The sequence below is a fragment of the Triticum urartu genome, chromosome 1A (assembly GCF_056163025.1).
Source record: "Triticum urartu cultivar PI428250 chromosome 1A, HENAU_Tu73, whole genome shotgun sequence".
Classification (NCBI taxonomy): Eukaryota; Viridiplantae; Streptophyta; class Magnoliopsida; order Poales; family Poaceae; genus Triticum; species Triticum urartu.
In genome coordinates this window covers 122,237,236-122,262,258 of record NC_141873.1, presented here as the reverse complement: position 1 = coordinate 122,262,258, position 25,023 = coordinate 122,237,236, and the positions used below count along the sequence as shown (strand labels likewise).

The following is a 25,023-nucleotide window of genomic DNA, read 5'->3' as shown; positions in this document are numbered from 1 at the left end:
ATGGGCTTCCTCAAAATGCCCTTGGTCTTCGTGAGCAAGAAAGTTGGATGCACACCCAATTAGTTTCTTTTGTTGAGCTTTCATATATTTATAGCTCTAGTGCATCCGTTGCATGGCAATCCCTACTCACTCACATTGATATCTATTAACGGGCATCTCCATAGCCCGTTGATACGCCTAGTTGATGTGAGACTATCTTCTCCTTTTTTGTCTCCTCCACAACCACCATTCTATTCCACATATAGTGCTATGTCCATGGCTCACGCTCATGTATTGCGTGAAGATTGAAAAAGTTTGAGAACACCAAAAGTATGAAACAATTTCTTGGCTTGTCATCGGGGTTGTGCATGATTTAAGTATTTTGTGTTGTGAAGATGGAGCATAGCGATACTATATGATTTTGTAGGGATAACTTTCTTTGGCCATGTTATTTTCAAGAGACATAATTGCTTAGTTAGTATGCTCGAAGTATTATTATTTCTATGTCAATATTGAAGTTTTGTCTTGAATCTTTCGGATCTGAATATTCATACCACAATTAAGATAATTACATTGAAATTATGCCAAGCATCATTCCACATCAAAAATTCTGTTTTTTATCATTTACCTACTCGAGGACGAGCAGGAATTAAGCTTGGGGATGCTTGATACGTCTCCAACGTATCTATAATTTTTTATTGTTCCATGCTATATTATATCCTGTTTTGGACATTATTGGGCTTTATTATACACTTTTATATTATTTTTGGGACTAACCTATTAACCGGAGGCCCAGCCCAGAATTGCTGTTTTTTTGCCTATTTCAGAGTTCCGCATAAAAAGAATATCAAATGAAGTCCAAATGGAATGAAACCTTCGGGAACGTGATTTTCGGAACAAACGTGATCCAGAGGACTTGGACCCTGCATCAAGACATCAACCAGGAAGGCATGAGGTAGGGGGCGCGCCTACCCCCCAGGCGCGCCTTCCACCCTTGTGGGGCCCACATTTCTCCACCGACGTACTCCTTCCTCCTATATATACATACGTACCCCCAAACTACCTGATACGAAGCCAAAACCCTAATTCCACTGCCGTAAATTTTTGTATCCACGAGATCCCATGATGGGGCCTTTTCCGGAGCTCCTCCGGAGGGGGCATCGATCACGGAGGGCTTCTACATCAACACCATAGCCCCTCCGATGAAGTGTGAGTAGTTTACCTCAGACCTACGGGTCCATAGTTACTAGCTAGATGGCTTCTTCTCGCTTTTTGGATCTCAATACAAAGTTCTCCCCCTCTCTTGTGCACATCTATTCGATGTAATCTTCTTTTGCGGTGTGTTTGTTGAGATCGATGAATTGTGGGTTTATGATCAAGTTTATCTATGAACAATATTTGAATCTTCTCTGAATTCTTTTATGTATAATTGGTTATCTTTGCAAGTCTCTTTGAATTATCAGTTTGGTTTGGCCTACTAGATTGATCTTTCTTGCAATGGGAGAAGTGCTTAGCTTTGGGTTCCATCTTGCGGTGTCCTTTCCCAGTGACAGTAGGGGCAGCAAGGAACGTATTGTATATATTTTGGTTGCAGTGTCCTTTCACGCAATACATGAGCACGAGCCATGGACATAGCACTATAGGTGGAATAGAATATAGTGGTTGTGGAGAAGACAAAAAGGAGATAGTCTCACATCAACTGGGCGTATCAACGGGCTATGGAGATGCCCATCAATAGATATCAATGTGAGTGAGTAGGGATTGCCATGCAACAGATGCACTAGAGCTATATGTGTATGAAAGCTCAAAAAAGAAACTAAGTGGGTGTGCATCCAACTCGTTTGCTCACGAAGACCTAGGGCAATTTGAGGAAGCCCATCATTGGAATATACAAGCCAAGTTCTATAATGAAAAATTCCCACTAGTATATGAAAGTGATAACATGGGAGACTCTCTATCATGAAGATCATGGTGCTACTTTGAAGCACAAGTGTGGAAAAGGGATAGTAGCATTGCCCCTTCTCTCTTTTTCTCCCCTTTTTTTCTGGGCTTCTTTGGCCTCTTTTATTTTTTGTAAAGTCCGGAGACTCATCCCGAGTGTGAGGGAATCATAGATTCCATCATCCTTTCCACACATGGGACAATGCTCTAGTAATGATGATCATCACACTTTTATTTAGTTACAACTCAAGAATTACAACTCGATACTTGGAACAAAATATGACTCTATATGAATGCCTCCGGTGGTGTACCGGGATGTGCAATGATTCAAGAGCGACATGTATGAAAAATGATGAATGGTGGATTTGCCACAAATACGATGTCAACTACATGATCATGCAAAGCAATATGACAATGATGAAGTGTGTCATAATAAACGGAACGGTGGAAAGTTGCATGGCAATATATCTCGGAATGGCTATGGAAATGCCACAATAGGTAGGTATGTAGGCTATTTTGAGGAAGGTATATGGTGTGTTTAATGCACCGGCGAAAGTTGCGCGGTACTAGAGAGGCTAGCAATGGTGGAAGGGTGAGAGTGTGTATAATCCATGGACTCAACATTAGTCATAAAGGACTCACAAACTTATTGCAAAAATCTATTAGTTATCGAAACAAAGTACTACACACATGCTCCTTGGGGGACAGATTGGTAGGTAAAGACCATTGCTCATCCCCGGCCGCTACTCATAAGGAAGACAATCAATAAATAAATCATGCTCCAACTTCATCACATAACGGTTCACCATACGTGCATGCTATGTGAATCACAAAATTTAACACAAGTATTTCTACAATCCACAATTACTCACTAGGATTACTCTAATATCACCATCTTCATATCTCAAAACAATCATAAAGAATCAAATTTCTCTTAGTATTCAATGCACTTTATATGAAAGTTTTTATTATATCCCTCTTGGATGTTTATCATATTAGGACTAAATTCAGGACCAAAGCAAATTACCATGTTGTTTAAAGAGACTCTCAAAATAATATAAGTGAAGCATGAGTGTTCAACAATTTCTATAAAATAAAACCACCACCGTGCTCTAAAAAGATATAAGTGAAGTACTAGAGCAAAATTGCCTAGCTCAAAAGATATAAGTGAAGCACATAGAGTATTCTAATAAATCACGATTCATGCGTGTCCCTCTCAAAAGGTGTGTACAACAAGGATGATTGTGGAAAACTAAAAGGCAAAGACTCATATCATACAAGACTCTCCAAGCAAAACACACACCATGTGTTGAATAAAAATATAGCCTCAAGTAAAGTTACCGATAGACAAAGACGAAAGAGGGGATGCCTTCCGGGGCATCCCCAAGCTTAGGATCTTGGTTATCCTTGAATATTACCTTGGGGTGCCTTGGGCATCCCCAAGCTTAGTTTCTTGCCACTCCTTATTCCATAGTCCATCAAATCCTTACCCAAAACTTGAAAATTTCACAACGCAAAACTCAACAGAAAATCTCATGAGATCCGTTAGTATAAGAAAATAAATCACCACTTATGGTAATGTTGTGAACTCATTATTTATTTATATTGGTGAAATATCTATTGTATTCCAACTTCTCTATGGTTCATACCCCCCGATACTACCCATAGATTCATCAAAATAAGCAAAACAATACAAAGAAAACAGAATCTATCAAAAACAGAACAATCTGTAGTAATCTGTAACTCTCGAATACTTTTGTAACTCCAAACATTCTTAAAGACTAGGACAACACAGGAAATTTGTATATTAATCTTCTGCAAAAAAATAATCAGTATTTTATCACGCGTCTGTTAAAAATGAGAATTATTTTCCTGAGCGCAAAAGTCTCTATTTCTTCAGCAAGATCGAATCAACTATCACCGTAAGCTATCCCAAAGGTCTTACTTGGCAAAAACACTAATTAAAACACCCAAACACAATTACTACAGAGGTAATAATGTGTAATTTATTCAAGAACAGTAGCAAAACAAAAAACACAAAAATAAAATCAGGTTGCCTCCCAACAAGCACTATTGTTTAACGCCCCTAGCTAGGCATAAAATATAGATCTAGGTATTGTCATCTTTGGTATGAAATTCTTTAATTGCACATTTATAATCCTTAGGAGATTCCTTGGTTTTATCAATAATCAAAATCCTAGGCAACAATTCCAGAAATTCACTTGTAGCAATTGGTTCCTCAATAATATCGAAAAGATTAGAGTGATCACTTATTTTGAGATCTTCGTTACCCTTACTAGAAGAATCACCCTTATTCTTAGGAACATAAACAAACTTTGTAGCTTTAGTAGGAGGAAAATCTTGATTGGTTTTAGTGGAGGAAAACGCGGAACCCAAGTTGGTAATAATATCTTCTAATTTGCCAATTCTAGTAGAATCTTGATCTATATTTTCATTAACTATGGGTTCCTTTTCTCTAAGATTCTTTGAAGTAACTCCTACCTTAGATCCATATTGAGAATCTGATTATGAATCTTTTTATCCAAATTTTCAATCAACTCTAGGGTAGCAATTTTATTCTCAATAATATCAAGCCTTTGCATCACATGTTCCATGGTTAAAATAGTTCCATTGACCATAAGAGATGGTGGGCCTAACAAATCTATCATGGCATTATAAGAATCAAAACTATGGCACCCCAAGAAATTTCTCCAGTAATGGTATCTAGAATGTATCTATTCCAAGGAGTAATGCCCACATAATAATTGCGAAGAAGAATGACAGTAGATTGCTTTTGAGTATATCTATTCCGAGCATTGCAAATTCTATACCAAGCATCTTTCAAATTTTCTCCCTCCCTTTGCTTAAAATTAAGGACCTCATTATCGGGAGTGCTAACAATGATGGGGGTACTAGCCATGAAAGCAAGACAAGCGATCTAACCCACGAGCAAACAAAAACGCAAACGAAAAGACGAACGGAAGACGGGGGAACAAAAGGGCAAATATTTTTGAAAATTGTTTTAGAAGTGGGGGAGAGGAAAACGAGAGGCAAATGGCGAATAATGTAATGCGATATATATGAGTTTATGATGGGTACTTGGTGGGCTTGACTTGGCGTTGATCTCCCCAGCAACGACGCAAGAAATTCTTCCTGCTACTTCTTGAGCTTGCGTTGGTTTTTCCCTTGAAGAGGAAAGGGTGATGCATCAAAGTAGAGATAAGTATTTCCCTCAATTTTAGAACCAAGGTATCAATCCAGTAGGAGAAGAATGCACAAATCACCTAATACCTGCACAAACAATCAAACACTTGCACCCGACGCGATAAAGGGGTTGTCAATCCCTTCACAGTCACTTGCAAAGGTGAGATCTGACGGAAATAGATAAATAAACTAAACAAAAGATAAAATATTTTTGGGTTTTTTGTTGTATACACTACAAAAAAGACACATCCGTGACATTTTGGGCCGAACAAAGTTTTTTCTGTCATACTTATGACACTTCTATGACGATAATTGTGACAAAACTCGGTATCATCATCGATGTGGTAAGGTCCTACTTCTATGAAAAAAATTCATGATAGAAAATGGGCTTTTCGTCCTGGGAGGGCCGGAAACGCAGCTGCATGACATTCTTTGGGGGCATCCATGACGGAAACAATCGTGGTAGAAGCGAGGGCAAGGAAAATATCCTGGAGTTCCTGGTTATGGTGGGTGGTCGGGGGCCGAGCGATGCGTGTTTCTCTCGTACGTACGCGCGTGTGTGCGAGGCGTTGCGCTCTAACTGAACCTGAGCGAGGCATTGGGCTCTAACTGAACCCGGGCGATTGCACTGCAGGCTACACGTTACTGAACCCGAGCGATAGATCGATCCCTTGCTGTTAACTGAACCCGAGTGATTCCTTCGCTACTGCTGCTAACTGAAGCTGATCGATACTGCCTCTGGATGAACAATGAGTGTTGTTGGGGGGTTTGGATGAACAATTCCCGGTGGGGGTTGGATGAACAAGACCCCGTGGTAGTAGAGGCCGTTGCCGCTGGATGAACAGTACCCCGATCGATCGGGCCAGTGGATGAACAGGACCCCGTGGAGGGCTGGATGAACATGACTCCGTGGAGGGCTGGACGAATAGTAGCCGGTGGAGGGCTGGTTGAACAGTAGTCGATGGAGGGCTGGATGAACAGTACCCATGGAGGGGTGGTTGAACAGGACCCCGTGGAGAGGGCTGGTTGAACAGTAGCCGGTGGAGGAGCGCGCGGTGGAGGCTGGATGAACAGTCACAGGTGGAGGCTATAGGAGGTCGACGGTGGATGAACAGTAGGCCGTGGAGGCAGTTGACGGTGGAGATGAATAGTATCCCGTGGGGTCGTGTTTTGCGGTACACCACACCCCTCCCGATGAACAGGACCCCCATTTCGACCGTAGCGCTCCAGCACAAGTCCGCTTCCTCTATTTTGCGGTACGCCACACCCCTCCCGATCAACAGGACCCCGTTTCCACCGTAGGAGGTCTATTTCCTCCGTTTTGCGGTATGCCAGACCCCTCTCGATGAACAGGATCCCCTTTCGACCGTGGCTGGTCGAACACAAGGCCGTTTCCTCCGTTCTGCTGTACGCAATGCCTTGTTTCCATCGGTTGTTCCATCCAAGCCGGTTGGCTCCCGATGAATACGACGACGCATTTCGTTCTGACCCAGCCGGTTGCCTCCCCATGAACACAACGATGGCGCAGCTTCTTCGTTCCGACCCAGCCATGTACACGAGCCCTGGCCGTACGTATGTGTGAGTAGGCGCTTGGGACCCTGCTGTATGTACGTATATGGCCGTATTTTCTTTCTTGCACCCTGGCCGTTGTACGTAAGTGTACATGCTATGTGTGCGCCTCTACTATGACACGTGCGCGCCTCTACTACGACACGTGCGCGCCTCTACATCGAGCAGTATGTACGTACACGTTCGCGACCAGAATGACAACGCTACGTATGCTTCGACCAGGTGGGTCCCGACTGTCATGCACTTCCTTGCATGCGAAGATGTAGCTGGTGGGTCCCAACGGTTTGGGGGGAACTTTTTTTACGAAATACGGTGGCCCGTCTGGTGGGTCCCTGCTGTCAGGTGGAGGAATCATTATTTTCTGCGTAGTAAGGAGGCACTTCCTTGCTGCGGGCATGGACCCAGCTGTCAGCCTCTCCACGTATAGTACTCTTTCGATGGAAGTCATTCCTTGACCATGTTGACCACGCCGCGCCGAGAGCACCAGGGCGGTGGATGACGGCGAGGCCTAGTAAGGGGACGACGCGGAGCCGGGGAAGACGCGCTAGTGGTTGCCCATGCGAAGAGGAGTACGAGGGTTCACTGGTTCGGTTGCGGTGTGAGGCTGCCGTCGCTGCCGAATAACAGGGGGTGTGCGTGAGTAGAAGGATGCATGGCAGGCCAGCAGTGGGAGTAGTAGGGGGTGGTGAGGCCTCCACGGCATCACAGCCGGCCACGGGAGGCAGGAGCATGCGGCACGACCGATGCTGGTTTGGGTGGCTGGAGCAAGAAGACCAGAGGTTGAAGAAGCACTAGGGCCATTGAATGGACATCGTACGGTCACTAGATTTAGAATCGTTCATATTGACAAAGTTGAAAAAGCCCTCCGTCCCCGTCAACTTGGTAGGCCCACAAGTCAGCCTCCCACTATGGTGGGTCCCAGCTAGCAGGGGTATTCGTTTTTTTGTGCGTAATAAGGAGGCACTTCCTTGCGTGCGAAGATATAACTGGTGGGTCCGACCTGTCAGCGAGGGGAACGTTTTTTTCGTGAAATACAAAGGCCCTTCCGGTGGGTCCCAGCTGTCAGGTGGAGGAATCATTATTTTGCACGTAATAAGAAGGCATTTCCTTGCGTACGGCCATGGACCTAGCTATCATCCTCTCCACGCACAGTCTACTTCCGTTGGATGTCGTTCGTTGACCACTCCGCGCCGAGCGCATCCAAGGTGGTGGATGAAGGCGAGGCCCCGGACAGCAACGAGCTGGAGATGGGAAGACGCGGGAGTAGAGTCGCAGACGGAGAGGTGTACGAGGGTTAACTGGTTCTGGTGCGGTGTGGTTCGGCAGTCAGTGGAGAAGAACAGGAGGTATGGAACGGTGGAGGGATGGCCTGGCCAACGGTGGGGGTAGCGCTTCACAGCGAAGCGTGCTAAGCAGAGCTGCTAACAACAGGAGGAGGGTGCAGGTGGTCTCGGTGGCACTAGAGGAAGAAGACGAGAGATTGAAGATGGATGTCGGTCGTTGGATGTAAATCCAACGGCTAACGATGTCAGAATCATTTGTTGACTAAGTTGGCAACAACTTGCGTTGGCTTCAACCTATTGGCCCACATTCCAGCCTCCAATAACGTGGCACGTATTCAACCCATTTTTTCAAAATTTACAGTCAATTTGATCTCTTTTATTAGAATTACAGTCCTTTGCTGGGCTGGGTGAACATATAATGTAGCGTCCATTGCAGCCCATTTATTTTTTCCTAAAAAATTACAGTTCATTTGCACTTTCTCGAAATACATGATTTTGCTGGGCTGATTCTAATTATAATGTTGGGTTGGGCGCAGCAATGTTATCAAAAAATAAATAGGGGCTGAGCATTTTGTTATAAATATATTTAACTAATAAGTGATTTATTATTACATTGGTCCTTAAATCTTACCAAGCTTTTGTACGCAATCACCAGGATTTTCGTTGCCAAAAAAATCCAGAATTTTATTGTTAAGAAATTATTTTTATAAGTTAATAAGATGTGGGATATTGTTTTCTTACATATGTAAGTATTTGTTAAATATATGATGACAATAACAATAATATATAATAACATATAAAATAATTTAAATATATATAATATAGTAGAAGGGAAACATAAGTTAGACCAGGCGTTCCTATTCTTATATAGAAAAATAGAATAGACCTCTACGTTTTCTTCAAAAGAATACATAAATTGGGCTGCCGATGTTTCAGGAAAATTAAAACCTCGGATGGGAGGTCCATAGGCCGGTCGATACATGACGGCCCTCAACAAAATACAAATCGGCATGTCGTGGGTTGCACATGTTAAAAAGGAAAGCCTAGACGGGGCAGCCCAAAACCAAGCTGAAACTTGCTGCCCCAGTGATAATAAATGATACCTGCCAGCTCCCCGGCTTCGTTGTGAATTTATCTCCTATAGTAACTACGTTGAAGCACCTAAAAATGTAACTATGTTGACAAACCCGTGGGCCCCAACGTTAGTATAGCATTAGGAGGAAGTATTTTTCGATGAGGCACTTGCTTGCGTATTGCCATAGACCTGGTGGGTCCCGACTGTCCGCCTCTCCACGTACAGTCCTCTCCCGATTCCTCTCGTTTGTTCACCATGTTCACAACGGCAAACAGCGGCGCCGCGGCGAGCACACAAAGGCACAGGAGGAGATCAGACCACCCGAGACAATTCCTTATTTGTAACGAAAGTACTGAACTAGCCCAGTGGCCAAGTGACACTACCCGACAGCTGTTCCGCCCGGGTTCGATTCCACCTGATGCAGGGAAAATATGTCCAATTTTTTTGCCTCTGCCATTATTGACAAGTGGGTCACCATTGTCATCTACGCACACCACGTCCAACACTTACCAAAACTTCGTCCCTCATTTTCTCTGTTTTTCGCACACTCCACATTGTGTGGGCATTTTCAAAATAGCATACCTTTTTGACTGTGCATCATATGAAGATGTGCTATGCATGAATGTTGATCAACATGATGTTAACTGGTTGGTAGTTCCATTTTCGACCATGGATAAAACTTCCAACATGATGTTAACCCTGTTTGAAAAGGCCGTGTTGATATAAATGCTCTGCCTCTGAAAGTTGCAGTTTCTTATCTGAAACTGAACTTGCAGTTTCTTATCTGAAACTGAAACTTGCAGTTTCTTCTCTAAGAATCACATTGTCTGCACTTTTATACTCCTATGAAACTACATTTTTAAGTGCTAAAATAGATCTCTAGAATTCATAAAATACTTCATATGCTCAATAGCGCAAATCAGAAATTCAAAAGACATTCATATCTAAAAGTACTCTCAAAATACACAACACAAAACAAAATTCACAACCTGCAAATACTGACAACCCTAAGCTCATCTCCCTCCTCTCCATTGCAAAACCACCTCCTCTCCTCTCCATCATCTCCATTCCAAAACCACCGCCTCGTCTCTCCCTCTTCCCCATTGTAAAAACACCTCCTCTCCTCCTCGGACGAGGATCCCCTAACGTAGCCCATCCTGGCATTGATACATTGACACATGGGTCCCAGCAAGCGCGGGGCCCACCTGTCAGCGACCGAAAGGCAGGGAAACCTCTCCTCTCCATCATCTCCATTCCAAAACTACTGTCTCGCCTCTCCTTCCGCCATTGCAAAACCACCCCCTCTTCTCTCCATCATCTCCATTCCAAAACCACCGTCTCGCCTCTCCCTCTTCTCTATTGCAAGACCACCGTCTCTCCTCCCATCTTCCAAAGCTAGCACCGGACCACTCAGAAGGACATCTATGGAGAGGATGCAGCAGCGAATCAGGCAGATCGTCATCGGTGACCAGGAAAAGTTAGCTAGGTTGAAGGAAATCCTTACTTGGTTTGACAATGAGTAGGAGATTTCGAGGATGTTGAGGGCCATGTGGCAATGTATGCAAAAGAGCGAGATGGCGGCGATGTAATCCTCGGCGGCAGTCACACCGAAGTCCTTTGAGTTCATTGAGTATCTCCTCTGCGTGATGGAGCAAACAGATTCACCCGAGGCGAAAGTCAGGCGTAGGTGGTGGGCGTACAGGTCAAAGGTCAAGCACCCAGAGGATAACGAATCGATCGAGTATGGTGTGTTGTTCGTGAGGGTGCAGAGCCAGCCGGAGCCGCATGAGTATTCGTTCTACCACCGCAAGAGGAGGCCGGATGGCGCGACGTCGCTTACCCGCCGTTCTCAACGGTTCCCTCGACGCTCGCCTCATTTCAATGGTCGATAGGGTTTAAGGTAAGCTTCGCACTAACCTAATCTTCCATCTGCTCATGCTTACAATCAGTGTGACAATTAATAAAAATCATGCTTACAATCAGTCTCCGAGTACTACGCCAATCACCCTAAAATAGCTCTGGACCTTTGGGTCAAATTTGTGACACTGTGTACAAATAAAGAAAAATAGATTGGTGCTTCTTTCAGAAAAGAGTACTCCCTAGAAAATTGCCAATATAAGCTACTAGTATTTTTTTTGAATTCTAAACTACTAGTATTTGGTTAGAGGATTTGCTGCCGAGAAAGACCCGTCCACAGTGAGCGCCACACATCCCACTGGTCGTGGTGGATGCCAATGCTTAGATGGAGCAGGGTTGGTGTCGGTAATTTTTACTTGGCACCTCGCACTCTGCATATATGCTGGTTCCATCCGTACAGTTGTGTAGTTCCACCAAAATGCAGCTAAATAACCCTGTTTGCACAGATAATGAAAAAGCGTGATTACATTATAGTGGAACTAGTTGATGAAACATACACTAATAAATAGAAGAAAATATTGCGATAGTATCATAGTATGCCATGCTGTGAGGGCGAGATGGGCCCTACGATGCCTCATACGGTACGCCTCATATTGGAAATCGACCCAAGTCTCCCCGATACACCTTCTGCTAGCGATGAACATCAGTGTACAACGGTAGTACAAGGAGGGGCCTTGAGACATTCCAATCTTTATTTTTGTGCAGATCAAATAAAATTAAGCACCCCAGTTTGCAAAAACGCTTAAACATTAACAATGGGACTACTTGATGAAACATATACTAACAAAGAGAAGCACTTTCTTTATCTACATTGGAAATTAAATGATAGAGAGGACACTCGCTCTATTTTAACTGTATTATTACTTCATTTTATCAGTGGCACTAGGGTCGAGTAGGTGGCAAATGAGGTGTACCGTGCGTCGCAAGGATGGAGGCCGGGAGTGCTTAGACTGGGATGCTGAAGCTGGCTCTATCTCCCCCCTGATGTTTTTGTGGTAGCATTTGGGTTGTAATCCAAACTTGGTCGAGCTGGTGCTTCGTCCCCCTACCTGCCTAGCTTATGTGGCGAACTTCTCTCCTGCTAGTACTCAGTCCGGTCTAGTAGTAGTTGCATAACTGCCCGTTTACACAGACGTGTTGTCGGATAATGGTTCTCTATGGTAGGGTTTCCTTAATGAAATCGGAGGAAACCCCCTCTTTCGATATATAAAAAAATCAGTGGCACTAGCGGTGCCAAAACATTGCCTCAAACTAATAGTGCCACTAGATTAAGGTGCAAAATAATAACATTACTGCCTTATCATGGCAGTGCCAAAACAGCAGCACAAGAGCAGACTCAACATGCAGGATCTTTGGCAAACGGTCAGACCAAAAATCCACATACCTCGTGATGGGAACCATATCTGCAGTCAACGCCATCGTAGAAGGGATGACACCAGTCACCAACATGGATGATTCAATTCATGGAACCTTTTGGTGCAGTTCACCTAAAATGAAGCAAAGTCCCATGAGCTAGCAGCTTCTTCATTTTTTAAGAAAAGGGCTTCAACCCCGATTCCATTTCCATGAGAAAAAGAAACCCACAGAGCTTCTTCTTCATTAGTTGCAATAAAATTGAGCAACATCAAGGTTGGTTGTTAAGCTCCTAGAATGTTCAACTATAATTTGGATATCATTCGTGCAGTTCAACTAAGATCAAGCGTGAAATGTATGTGTCTGTTTGCACAAAAAAGGTGGAAAGGAGGGTGAAAAACAAGTGATGAAACATACATCAAATGAAAAGAAGCATGTTCCTTATCTGAATGGCAATCCTACAAGGACAGTAGCAATTTCTAAAGCAGCAACGTTGCTAGATATTAGTGTGGGCATTTGGATTAACTATGACAGCCCTTAATACGACATTACTTTAATGGTGCCATTGCTTCATTTTACCAGCAACATTTCATTAACAGCTGCTACACAGTCGGTACTTGGGCACGGGAGAGTAGGTGGACCAGGATAGTTGCATTTCTAATGAAAAGAAGCAACTTATCTTAATGGGAAATTTAGCAGGACATGAAAAAAGTGCCATTGATTCATATTACTGGAGGCATTACATTGAAAACAACAATGGTTTAACGTGTCCTTACTTTTAATAGTGTGACTGCTACATTTTACCAGTGGCATTACATAAGAGTGTCTCGGGGCAACAAACATCAGAACATGGTATCTGGGTTGGTCCCATTTTTGTCAGGTATAGCCACCTTATACTGTGTGAGGCTAGCAAATCTAGTGCTGGACTTACTCTGTTGATTTGTCCCCCAATCCCCACTTTCTTTCCTTTTTCAACCAATAGATCGGGTTTATATTGAGTTTGTACTGCGTTTCCCTTTATTTCCCTATTAGACCAAGAGACCAGTTGGATAGCCAGTCTCTACTACTTTTCGGTCCCATTATTTCCTCTTTCGACCAAGTCCTAGATTCAGGTAAGAGATCTTCCCCCACCCCACCCCCTTTCTTCCTTGTTTGAACCAAGTAGTACTAGATTCGAGTGCATGAACTACTTTTCCCTCTTAACAGTTAAAATTTAGGTGGCTTTCGAACAGCCGATGGATCCTATCTATGAGGGGGCCTGGGAAATAGTAAAAGATACAAATGCAGCGACGTCAGGAGCTCGGTAAGTAGAGCAAGGCCGGTTTCGAAGGAAGTTATTCCTGAGGGTCGCCAGGATGTCGCTAGGTGGGCGGCGGGAGGCCGGATCTGCCCACACTACGGCAGCAAGGAAGAAGGGGTCGGAGGCCCTCCCTAGCCAGCGGTGCTTGGGAGAGAACGGCAAGGCACGCTAATCGGGACGCGTCGGCAGTGCGTAAGAGCCATCGCCGAGGACGACCGCGTGAACGTTGCACCTTCTCACCTTCCTCGGCGGAGAGGGTCCGGCTGGATCTGTGACCAACGATGTGCAGAGAGAGAGAGAGAGAGTGTGGCCACCGCTGTCATGTTTAGATCTGGAGAGGACGAGATAGTGTGAAGTGAGAAACACTAGCAAGGAAGCGTGGAGGCTCTTGCCTATATAGTGGAGTCCTAGTTTTCTTTTGTCTAGCGGAGCCGGCTTGACCTCGTCAATGACTGTCGAGAAGTCTTCATGTATGTGCCCCAGAGGCGCAGTTGTCATCATTTTGATCTGAAGCACCAGATTATAACATATAACACGAAAAAATGACACATGACAAGAAACCATAACCTCATTGCCCAAAGGAGACAACATGAATCCCGACAGACAAACTATACGAGGATCAAAGCTCAAATTAAAGATAAACTCGTAGAAAAGGGGTCCATCGATAGATGTCCTAATTAACATAGCCGGCTTGACCTAGATGGCAGCCGAGTAGTCTTCGTGCATGTGCCCCCAATGACCAATGCCTTGGAGTAACTCAGTTGTCGCTGTTTAACCCTGGCAGTGATCCGAAGCACATGACACCTAATATTGCGAAATGACAATAAACCTTTTTTTAGATTTCTCATCGGAACTACAGCCATGTACAACACAGCCTGCACGATATGTAGACAATAGAGAATCCAAGCGTGTCTGCTGCAGTCTGGTCACATGCATGGACGAACTGATCTTCCGTGTCATGCAGGGATCGTCCAGGCACCAACGTCTATACAACACTTCTCTAGTACTATCACTCGTCTCTCTCTTCTATTAACTCACCCGACTTGCGGGGCCGGGGAGTGTGCCTATGGTCGGTTCTCGGTTGCGGTCCCACATGTGTGTGCAAACGCAATATGACGCGTGTTCCATTCAGAGAGCGACGTGCCAGACCAATCGACCGTCTGGGGTGGACGCGAATGCGACGGATGTGATGTCTACTCCGTACATGTGTACCTTCGTTTTCTTGAGGCTTTGCTCCATGGCGCAATCCATGGATACAAAATTAGTATACTGTACTATTTAAAAGTCGAGGGCGGGGCAGTTCCGCCTAGTCGGTTCAACAGAGACGCGAGAAGATGAGGGACTAGGCTGCTGCAAACGTAGGGTTGTGTGATTTGACAGCGAGTTACTACTGGACAGGTGGGGCCCCGTGATTTGACTTGCCATTTATCATTTTAACTGCGGCGCTACGACCGGCATGAGTCTCCTGATTCCTGACCACCTCCATGGTATACAGGTACCTCTCCCAATGCTCCACCATGTAGAGGCTGGCTCTTGCATGAGAGCCCACTCCTCCACTTTTTCCTTGCCTCTTTCCTCCACATATGCAAAAATGCCATGTAAGCGGGCTTATAGCCCACTATTGTAATTGCTCGTACAGGTGCTAAGCCTGTCACATAGGCATAAAGTTTGATGTGGCAAGTTAATTACTCCCTCTGTCTAGGTGTGCAAGTCATCTTACGAAAACCAAATAATCCCAAAACACTTAGGCGGGTGCATACATCGTTTCTTGTTTCTTGACATATCAACCAATAAGAGATGTGGGTGTGCATGCTTTTAATGACTTGAGACTACCATTTCATTTGAAGAGGTCACTCCTTGGCAAATGCAACAAATACAAATACGAAGAAAGAGATAGAGAGAAGTAAAAAAATACTCTTATAGCCAACCTTATAGCTAACCTTGTTGTATGAGTGACTAAGTGATGACTATGTATGACATGCCAACATCAGATAGCCTAACGCGCCATGTTAAATCTCCAAGGGCGCGACCGCGCAAGCGAGGTGACGGTCGTGGTAGGCGCGACCATGATATGGGCTGCTGGCGGCCCTTGGATCTGAGATCGAACGGTCGCATGAAAATTTGCAGAATGACCCTCCAGGATAGGATATTCACCCATAGGTCTAGAATCACTCCATGCAACCATTCGATCTCAGATCTAAGGGCTCTCGGAAGACCGTATCATGGGAGAATGGAAAGCTTCGTATCACCTGTAATTTTCCCTACGCTTGACATGACATCGAAAGCCATTTAATTGGGCGTCGAGTAGACCTGACATCTAATTGGGCCCCCCACAGTACTGTGAATGAATCCATTTATCCACCAGGCAAGCCACTACCCTACCGTTCGCACGCCCCACTCAACATTTTTACAAAAACCGCTGGCAGTTCGCTCCTACTCGTCCCCGGATGTCCTTTAACATTACGGCAGTTCACTCCTAGTCATCCCATCCTTTCACATTACGACAGTTCCACTAATCCTAACCCTCCTCTCAAATCCATGGCGTCCCCAATCTCCATGATCGGCAGTGAGTACAAGGTTAGAACCATCACCGGCGATGAGTTCGATGTCATCTACACCCGTTCTTCTGCGACGGTGAAATGATGCCTTGCTTGCTTCAGATGCATGTCCGAAAACTCAAAGGGTGAGTGGATCGCTGGGCTAGGTGTTGAGTACACCACGGTCCTGCAAAGCGAGAAGAATCTAAAGGAGGCAGAGAAGAAGAAGCCCGTCGTGATCCAGGTTTGCGTGCATGACTTATGCTTGGTCTACCACATACGCCATGCTGACATTGAGTGCCAGGATTTTAAGAACTTCCTCAAGGACGACCGAGTCAACTTCGTTACTATAGACTTTAGGAATGACAAGGAAATCCTGGTTCGGATAGGCCTCATTGTAGGCAACCCCTTCGACCTCCAGAAGAAAGGGCTAGTGCCCTCCTGTGATCAGCCTTCAATGCTGACCCTGGCAGGAGCCATGGTTCATCCTTCGTACGGTACACTGAAGAAACCTCCGTTCAAGTTTCATCATGCATGGGAGTGGAATGTACTAGATATAGACCACATCCACTATGCTACAATGGATGGCTACCTCTGTTTCAATATCTACAAGGGTTGGATGAAGAGCAAGAGCCAGGTGTGCGGTTCATGTTGGGGATCGTAGCAGAAATTTAAAATTTTCTACACATCACCAAGATCAATCTATGGAGTAATCTAGAAACGAGGGGAAGGAGAGTGCATCTGCATACCCTTGTAGATCGCTAAGCGGAAGCGTTGCAAGAACGCGGATGAAGGAGTCGTACTCGCAGCGATTCAGATCGCGGTTGATTCTGATCTAGCGCCGAACGGACGGCGCCTTCGCGTTCAATGCACGTACAGCCCGGGGACGTCTTCTCCTTCTTGATCCAGCAAGGGGAGAGGAGAAGTTGAGGGAGAACTCCAGCAGCACGACGGCATGGTGGCAATGGAGTTCGTGGTTCTCCACCAGGGCTTCGCCAAGCACTATGGAGGAGGAGGAGGTGTAGGAGGAGGGAGGGCTGCGCCGGGGAAGAGGTCACGGCTGCCCTCCCACCCCTCCACTATATATAGGGGCAAGGGGAGAGGGGGAGGCACCCTAGGGTTTCCCCTAGGGGGCGGCGGCTAGGCAGATTGGATCTCCCTAGGGAAAATCCTAGGGAGACTTGCCCCCCAAGCCAAGTAGGTGGAGGCTTGCCTCCCAAGCCAGGTGGAGGCGCCCCAACCCCCCAAGTAAAGTGGGAAAGGGTGTGGGGGGCGCACCACCCCTTAGTGGGCTGGTTTGCCCCTTCCCCTTTGGCCCATGAGGCCCTACCACACTTGCCGGGGCTCCCGAAACACCTTTCGGTTATGCTGGCCATAGCCTGATACCCACGGAACACTTCTGGACTCCAATACCCTTCGTCCAATATACCGATCTTCACCTCCAGACCATTCCGGAGCTCCTCGTCATGTCCGGGATCTCATCCGGGACTCCGAACAACCTTCGGTAACCACATACTATTTCCCATAACAACTCTAGCGTCACCGAACCTTAAGTGTGTAGACCCTACGGGTTCGTGAACCATGCAGACATGACCGAGACAACTCTCCGGCCAATAACCAACAGCGGGATCTAGATACCCATGTTGGCTCCCACATGTTCCACGATGATCTCATCGGATGAACCACGATGTCAAGGATTCAATCAATCCCGTATACAATTCCCTTTGTCCAGCGGTATTGTACTTGCCCGAGATTCGGTCGTCGGTATCCCGATACCTTGTTCAATCTCGTTACCGCAAGTCTCTTTACTCGTTCCGTAACACATCATCCCATGATCAACTCCTTGGTCACATTGTGCACATTATGATGATGTCCTACCGAGTGGGCCCAGAGATACCTCTTCGTTTACACGGAGTGACAAATCCCAGTCTCGATTCGTGCCAACCCAACAGACACTTTCAGAGATACCTGTAGTGTACCTTTATAGCCACCCAGTTACGTTGTGACGTTTGGCACACCCAAAGCACTCCTACGGTATCCGGGAGTTGCACAATCTCATGGTCTAAGGAAATGATACTTGACATTATAAAAGCTTTAGCAAACGAACTACACGATCTTGTGCTAGGCTTAGGATTGGGTCTTGTCCATCACATCATTCTCCTAATGATGTGATCCTGGTATCAATGACATCCAATGTCCATGGTCAGGAAACAGTAACCATCTATTGATCAACGAGCTAGTCAACTAGAGGCTTACTAGGGACATGGTGTTGTCTATGTATCCACACATGTAACTGAGTTTCCTATCAATACAATTCTAGCATGGATAATAAACGATTATCATGAACAAGGAAATATAATAATAACCAATTTATTATTGCCTCTAGGGCATATTTCCAACAGTTCAAGCAAAGAAGTATCGGCCAAGAGGAAGAGGGACAAGGATGAAGTCGAGCATGTGGACGAGGAGTCCGAGTAAGGTGGCAGTGTCATTGCTCATGGTGGTTCTAATGCAGTGTCTATCGGATTAGTTGCTTAGTTTAATTTCAGGTGTGCTTAGTTTTATTTGAGGGGTGTGTTGTGCTGAGCCCCCAGCAAAACTATGTTATGTTCCTTCTCGTTACTTTAACTCTTCAGTACGTACATACTAGTATTTCTTACAGTTCATCTTTTAGTTGGTATAGTACTACCACTGGTTTTTCGCATTATATACGTACAATATATACGTCCAACATCATATAGCCAGCAGTTTAGTTGTCAAAGAATTTCAGGGTGCTTAGTTTTATTTGAGGGGTGTGTTGTGCTGGACACCATTATTGTGACTCAAATATCTTTGGCCATGTTATAATGACATAAATACCGATGACCAACATGCCAGCTCTCCCTCTATCTCACTACAGTAAAAATAAAGTGTGGGGCCTACTTGACCCCAACAGCGTTCTTATTTTCCTGTAAAATTATTCGCTTGATTACTCCTGACAAGCGGGGCCACACTTATCATTGTGAGAATCGGCTTATTTTTGTCATACGTATAACATGGTCAACGGGTTTGACGTGAAAATAACAATGTCTAATGGCATTTTTTAGCAAACATCTAACTTAACGATGGCATTTTTTAGATATCTAATTGCATTTTTGAGCAGGCATCTCATGGATCGATGGCACTTTTGAGTACTTGTAACTTCTAATGGCAAAACTGAGTAGTGATACACAACTAGTGGCATAAATAATAAGAACCCAAGAATTAAATAGGTATGTTAATTTCGTTAATATAATTTAGCACCCCATTTAAGCACGTACTAGCTTTTTTACTAGTACTATATGCATAATTTGGCGACAAGCGCTCTCTATGTATCACCTTTTTTCTTTAATTCCATCTTGTTAGTTTTGCTCCATGGCGCAATCCATCGATACTACTTGTGGGAGTCCTGGATTAGGGGGTCTCCGGACAGCCGGACTATCTCCATTGGCCGGACTGTTAGACTATGAAGATACAAGATTGAAGACTTCGTCTCGTGTCCGGATGGGACTCTACTTGGCGTGGAAGCAAGCTAGGCAATATGAATATGGATATATCCTCCTTTGTAACCGACCTTGTGTAACCCTAACCCTCTCCGGTGTCTATATAAACCGAAGGGTTTTAGTTCGTAGGACAACAATCACAACATACAATCATACCGTAGGCTAGCTTTTAGGGTTTAGCCTCTCTGATCTCGTGGTAGATCTACTCTTGTACTACCCATATCATCAATATTAATCAAGCAGGACGTAGGGTTTTACCTCCATCAAGAGGGCCCGAACCTGGGTAAAACTTCGTGTCCCCTGCCTCCTATTACCATCCGGCCTAGACGCATAGTTCGGGACCCCCTACCCGAGATCCACCAGTTTTGACACCGACATTGGTGCTTTCATTGAGAGTTCCTCTGTGTCGTTGCCGTTAGGCTTGATGGCTCTGCCGGGGTACTGATCCACGAACACCTATGGGACCGGCGGACCGGGTCCCTTTCGGTTAGGCGGGGACGGAGATCGTGTAAAGAGCAAATCGAGGCGATGCACGCGAGCGATTTACCCAGGTTCGGGCCGCACGGATGCGTAAAACCCTACTCCTGCTTTGTGGTTTGTATTGATTTCTTGCTCGGGAGCGCGAACTGCTATAGTACACTTCAGCAGCTAACGAGACCGAGCGTGAGTGTCTTTCGAACCCCCCTCTACGTTGCACACGGGCCTCCTTTTATATGCTCAAGGGGTCACCGACAGGTGGCAACGGAGGTAAAGGGTAAAAATGGAAAGGTGCTGCAGTAGGTACAGCTACCTGCTACAGTGTATCATACCTAACCCTGACGGCAGGGGACAAGGGCCTTAAATGCCCGTCTGTGTCGCCTAAACAGTGCAAAAAGGGACCGTCAGGGGCGCCACCGCTCGCCACGATGGCAAATTTGTCAGCCCCGCTTGCCACCGTGCACCGCAAGCTGCACAGCCTCTCGCCACGTACTCCTGGAAGGGTCCCAGAGCGACACGTTGGTGGATGTGCTGGAGCGCGGGCACAGTGGTGTCTTGCCGCGGCAAGCGCCTTGCCGCGGTTGTTGTCTTGTCACGTCCGGGAGCTTGTCGCTCACCGGGCCTTGCTAGGACGCGTGGTGCGCCGCGGCAAGTTCCTTGAAGTGCCTTGGTTGGCCTTCCCGGCAAGCTCCTCTTGCCGGGGTCTTGAGATGCCTTTGTTAGCCTTCCCGGCAAGCTCCTCTTGCCGGGGTCTTGTCTTCTTGACTTGGACACTTTGTTCTTGAATGGCTCCAAAGGAACCACGGAGGACCTTGGCGGTCACCCGGCAAGCCTTGCCGCGGGATGCTACGACTGCCCGTGCACAAGTTCGGGATACTAGGGTACCCCTACTCTAGTACACCGACAGGAGCCCCCGGGCCTGGGCCATACGCGGTGCCGAGCGCTGTTGGGCCAGGCCCAAAACAGGGCACGGGCACGCGCGGCCTAGGTTACGCCGTATCTCACTCCGTATCCACCGCGCCCTCCCCGAATGGCACGCGTTGAATGCGGCATCGTGGGAGAGGACGTGGGTGGTTTCTTTATTCAGAAATGCGGAACGTCCGCCCCCTCCCTCTTTATAAGCAGGGGAAACAGGGGCAGTTCGCCCACTTGCCCGTTGCTGTTCCAATCTCAGAAATCTCCGCCGCTCCCTCGCCTTCCCAAAGCTGAGAGAGAGAGAGCAGCGCTCCGCCCTCACATCGCCACCAGCACCACCAACGCCGTCGACCTCCTCCACTGCTTCCGCCATTGCTCCGAAAGCCGACAAGGGGAAGGCCGTGAAGTCGACCAAGGCGCAGCGGCTCGCGGTGCTGCGGAAGGAGCGGGTTGTCTTCCCCCCAAGCTTGGCGCGAAGGAGCTGAGGGAGAACTACTACCTTTTCTGGTCGGCGGAGACGCGCGCGCATCCGCACACAAAGGTACTCCCCGCCGCCGCTTGGAAGAAGGCTCCGAATGGATACCCCTTTTTTCCTCTGTTCTTCTACTGCGGACTCTGCCCGCCTTTCTCTGAGTTCTTCTGCGATATCATGAATACCTACGGATTCCACCTCCTTGACTTCACCCCCAATGCCGTTCTGACCATGTCAGTTTTCCAACATCTCTGCAAAAACTTTGTCGGAGTCCTTCCCAACGTAGCTCTCTTCCGCCACTTCTTCATACCCCTAGTAGAGAGAGGAGAATCTCTATCCGGTGGAATCGCCTGGATCTCAAGGGCCGGCAAGAAGGAAACGTATCTGGAGGGAGAATACCGCGGCAAGTGGGAGGAGTGGAGGGCAGATTGGTGCTGGATTGACGAGGAGAGCCCGCAGCCATTCACCACCTGGCGCCGAACCCCAGTAGCACGCGGCAGCGATTGGAGTGACGTGGCCCCGGAAGATGACAGGCTAAAGATTGCCGTCACCAGGATCCTGCGCCTCAGGCTTGCCGGGCTTACTGTTGGTGTTGTTGGCGCAGACTTCCTTCTCCACCGCATCGCCCCCTGCAGGAACGGGGGAGGCCCACTTGGGAGTTCAAGAATGCGGCAGATATCATGAGGCTGCGGCCGGGCCTCAATTACAACTTCACAGTTCTGGAGCTCAACGCGATGCTGCAGGAGCTCTTCAAGTATGACCCCCAACATCCCGAGGTTTTCAGGTTGCCGGGGGGCGTCGTTCCGCTGTGCAACAATTCCTCGCTCGACCGCATCCGTGCAATGATGCCGGAGTGCGACTCACATGGAATTGTGCCAACTTGGCAGGAGCCTGCAGACGACGTCGTGCAGCAGTTCTTCGACGACTTGGTAGAAGTGCCAATCTGCTCCGACGAGAAGGATGGCCTCACCCGCGACACCACCGACGCAAAGATGGCGCTCATCGCCACTAGGCTGGAGGAGGCAGCGGCAGCCGCAGCCGCGGGCGAGTTTGGGTTCACTGTGGAGGAGGCAGATGCAGCAGAGGCGGCAAGCCGTGCCGAGCGAGGGGAGCCCACCGGCAAGAAGGATCTTGCCGGGCGTGACGCTGAGCCGAGCGAGCCCGCCAAGGACACGAGCGGCTCGTTGGAAATCAACTCCTCTTCCACCTCGTCTTCAGACAGCCCACCACGAGCAGAGCCTCCATCCCCACCAAGAAGGCGTCTCCGCAAGGCCGGTGACGTGGCGGAGCGGCAAGCGGGTCAACAGTCACCACGCCGCGTGACGCGCTCCACCGCGGCAAACACCGTTGCCACGGGAGCGCCTCATGCTGCGACGATGACTGGAGCGGAGTCTAGCCGGACCACCGCTTCAGTTCCTGCCGCTGCTCACGCCGCGCCGGTAGCCGGGGCGGGGTCGTCTCAGACCGCCGCCACTGCTCCCGCCAAGCGGCCAAGGGAAGCTTCTCCTCCGCCTCCTCGCGCCGGGCGCGCGCCGGACTTCGACTTCTTCGCGTTCAGCTCCGACGAGGAAGAAGAAGAAGAGTAAGCTTCTCTTGCTGTTCTTGTAGTTCTTCAGTTCTTGCTGTTTGTCTTGTTCCCCACTTGCTTTCCTCTGAACTTGTTTCTCTTTAGGACTCTAGCCCAGAGAGTGGCAAAGAGAGCTAAGGTCCCGGTGATCGTCATCGAGGACGAGCCCACTCCAACAGCAGGTGGCGCGCCCGAGACAACCTTGCCGGACCTGGCGACTTTCCTCCAGGGCAGCCCCCAGCGTAAGTGTATAATTTACTTTCCGCTGCGAGGTGCGCATGGGTACTTGTCTTTGCTGATATCTGCTTGTTGACTTGTTCAGGAGCCGAGCAGCCCCACCAGGAGCCAAGGGAGAATCCCCCGACAAGGGAGAATTCTCCGGCAAGGGAGGGCTTCCTGGTAAGGGAGAAGTTTGCGGCAAGGGAGGGTTCTCCGGCAAGGGACAGCACCAGCGGCCCCCCGACGACGGAGACCACGACTGCAGAACCTGGTGCAGGTACTCCTCTTGCTTCGAAACTTCCCTTGGGTTCTTCTTCTTTGGTTTTCTTTTTGTTGGATTTTGCTTGACTCTTCTCCCCTTGCCGGCTGTCAGATCCATCTGCTGCGGAGCGAATGGAGACCGAGGTCGCCGCCGAGGACGTAGCCGGCGCTGGTGATGCCGCTGGCGCAGAGGCCGCCAAGGCTGGTGCCGCGGCGACTGGCGAGGGATCTGGCGATCGTACTGACGGCCCAGAGGCCGCAGGAGCGCCAGGCGCTACACCGACCGCCGACCCGTCCGCCGAAGCCGCAGCGCCAAGCACCGAGGAGCCCCAGCCGGGCGTCTACTTGAAGGCCGGCGAAGGCGTCTTCATCAACCTCCCCTGGGCGTCAAGCTCCAGGGTGCCGGTCGAGGGGGAGATCTTCGACGGAGAAGTGCTTGATTCCGCGGGGTTGACGCTGGTCGACGCGCCAAGCAGCAGCAGCAACGAGCCCGAAGAAGAGCGGCTGCTGTGGAAGTTGATGTCGCTCTACCGCGCGCGGCAAGCCAAGCTGGAATCCCGCAAGGCGCTTGTCGCGTAGGCGGGAGCAGACATTGAAAAGCGTGCGGAAGAGCTCGGGGGTTTCCACCGGGAAGCCGTCCGATCCCTGGCGGAGGAGCGGGAGCAGCTCGCTGAAGCGCAGAAGGCCTTCCTCCTCGAGAAGGCCGAAGTCGAAGAGCGGCAGCGACTTGCCGCTGTGAAGCTAGCCACGGAGGAGGGCGAGCTGGCGCAGCGGAAGGTCAATCTCGACGCCCACGAGGAGGAGCTTGCCGTGCGCGAGGAGAAACTTGGCGGAGCCCTCAAGCAAGAAGAGGACGCTGCCACCGCCGCCGAGGCCGCCAAGAAGTAGTTGGAGACGAAGGTGGCGCGGCTAGAAGCCGATCTTGCCGAGAAGGGCAAAGTGCTCAACGCCGCCAAGGTCTCCAACGTGGATCTTGAGTTGAAGCTAACCACTTTGACCAAGACTCTGGACAGCGCCAAGAAGCGGGAGGCGGCCTTGAAGGAGGAAATCAAGGCCAACAAGGCGCTGCTGGAGAGTGCTGCCGCCACCCAGAACGCTTTCAGGGAGACCGTGACGCACTGGATGGAGAGTCTTGTGAACGCCACCACAGATATCGACAAGGAGCTGGCGCAGCTGGGGATGGAGGATCTCGGGTATCCCTCCGAAGACAACCTCCAACCCAGCGCCAAGCTCGTCCTGTTCTACAAGGGCGTGGCGACGGCCCTTCAGCGGCTCCGGGAAAGGATCCCCAAGCAGCTGGCCGACGAGTCGCGCAAGATCTGCGCGGGAGCTCTTCAGAAAGTGTTGATGAAGGTGGCCTTCCGCAATCCGGGCCTCTGCCTCACCAACATCCTCAGGACCTTGCCGCCGGAAGCTGACCTGGAGGAGCTCAA

General features: G+C 48.2%; 1 pseudogene; it reads left to right on the top strand.

Moving 5' to 3' along the window:
- Positions 1-23,722: 23,722 nt before the first annotated feature.
- Positions 23,723-25,023, top strand: part of LOC147990330 (uncharacterized) — an 80,160-nt pseudogene continuing 78,859 nt past the window's right edge.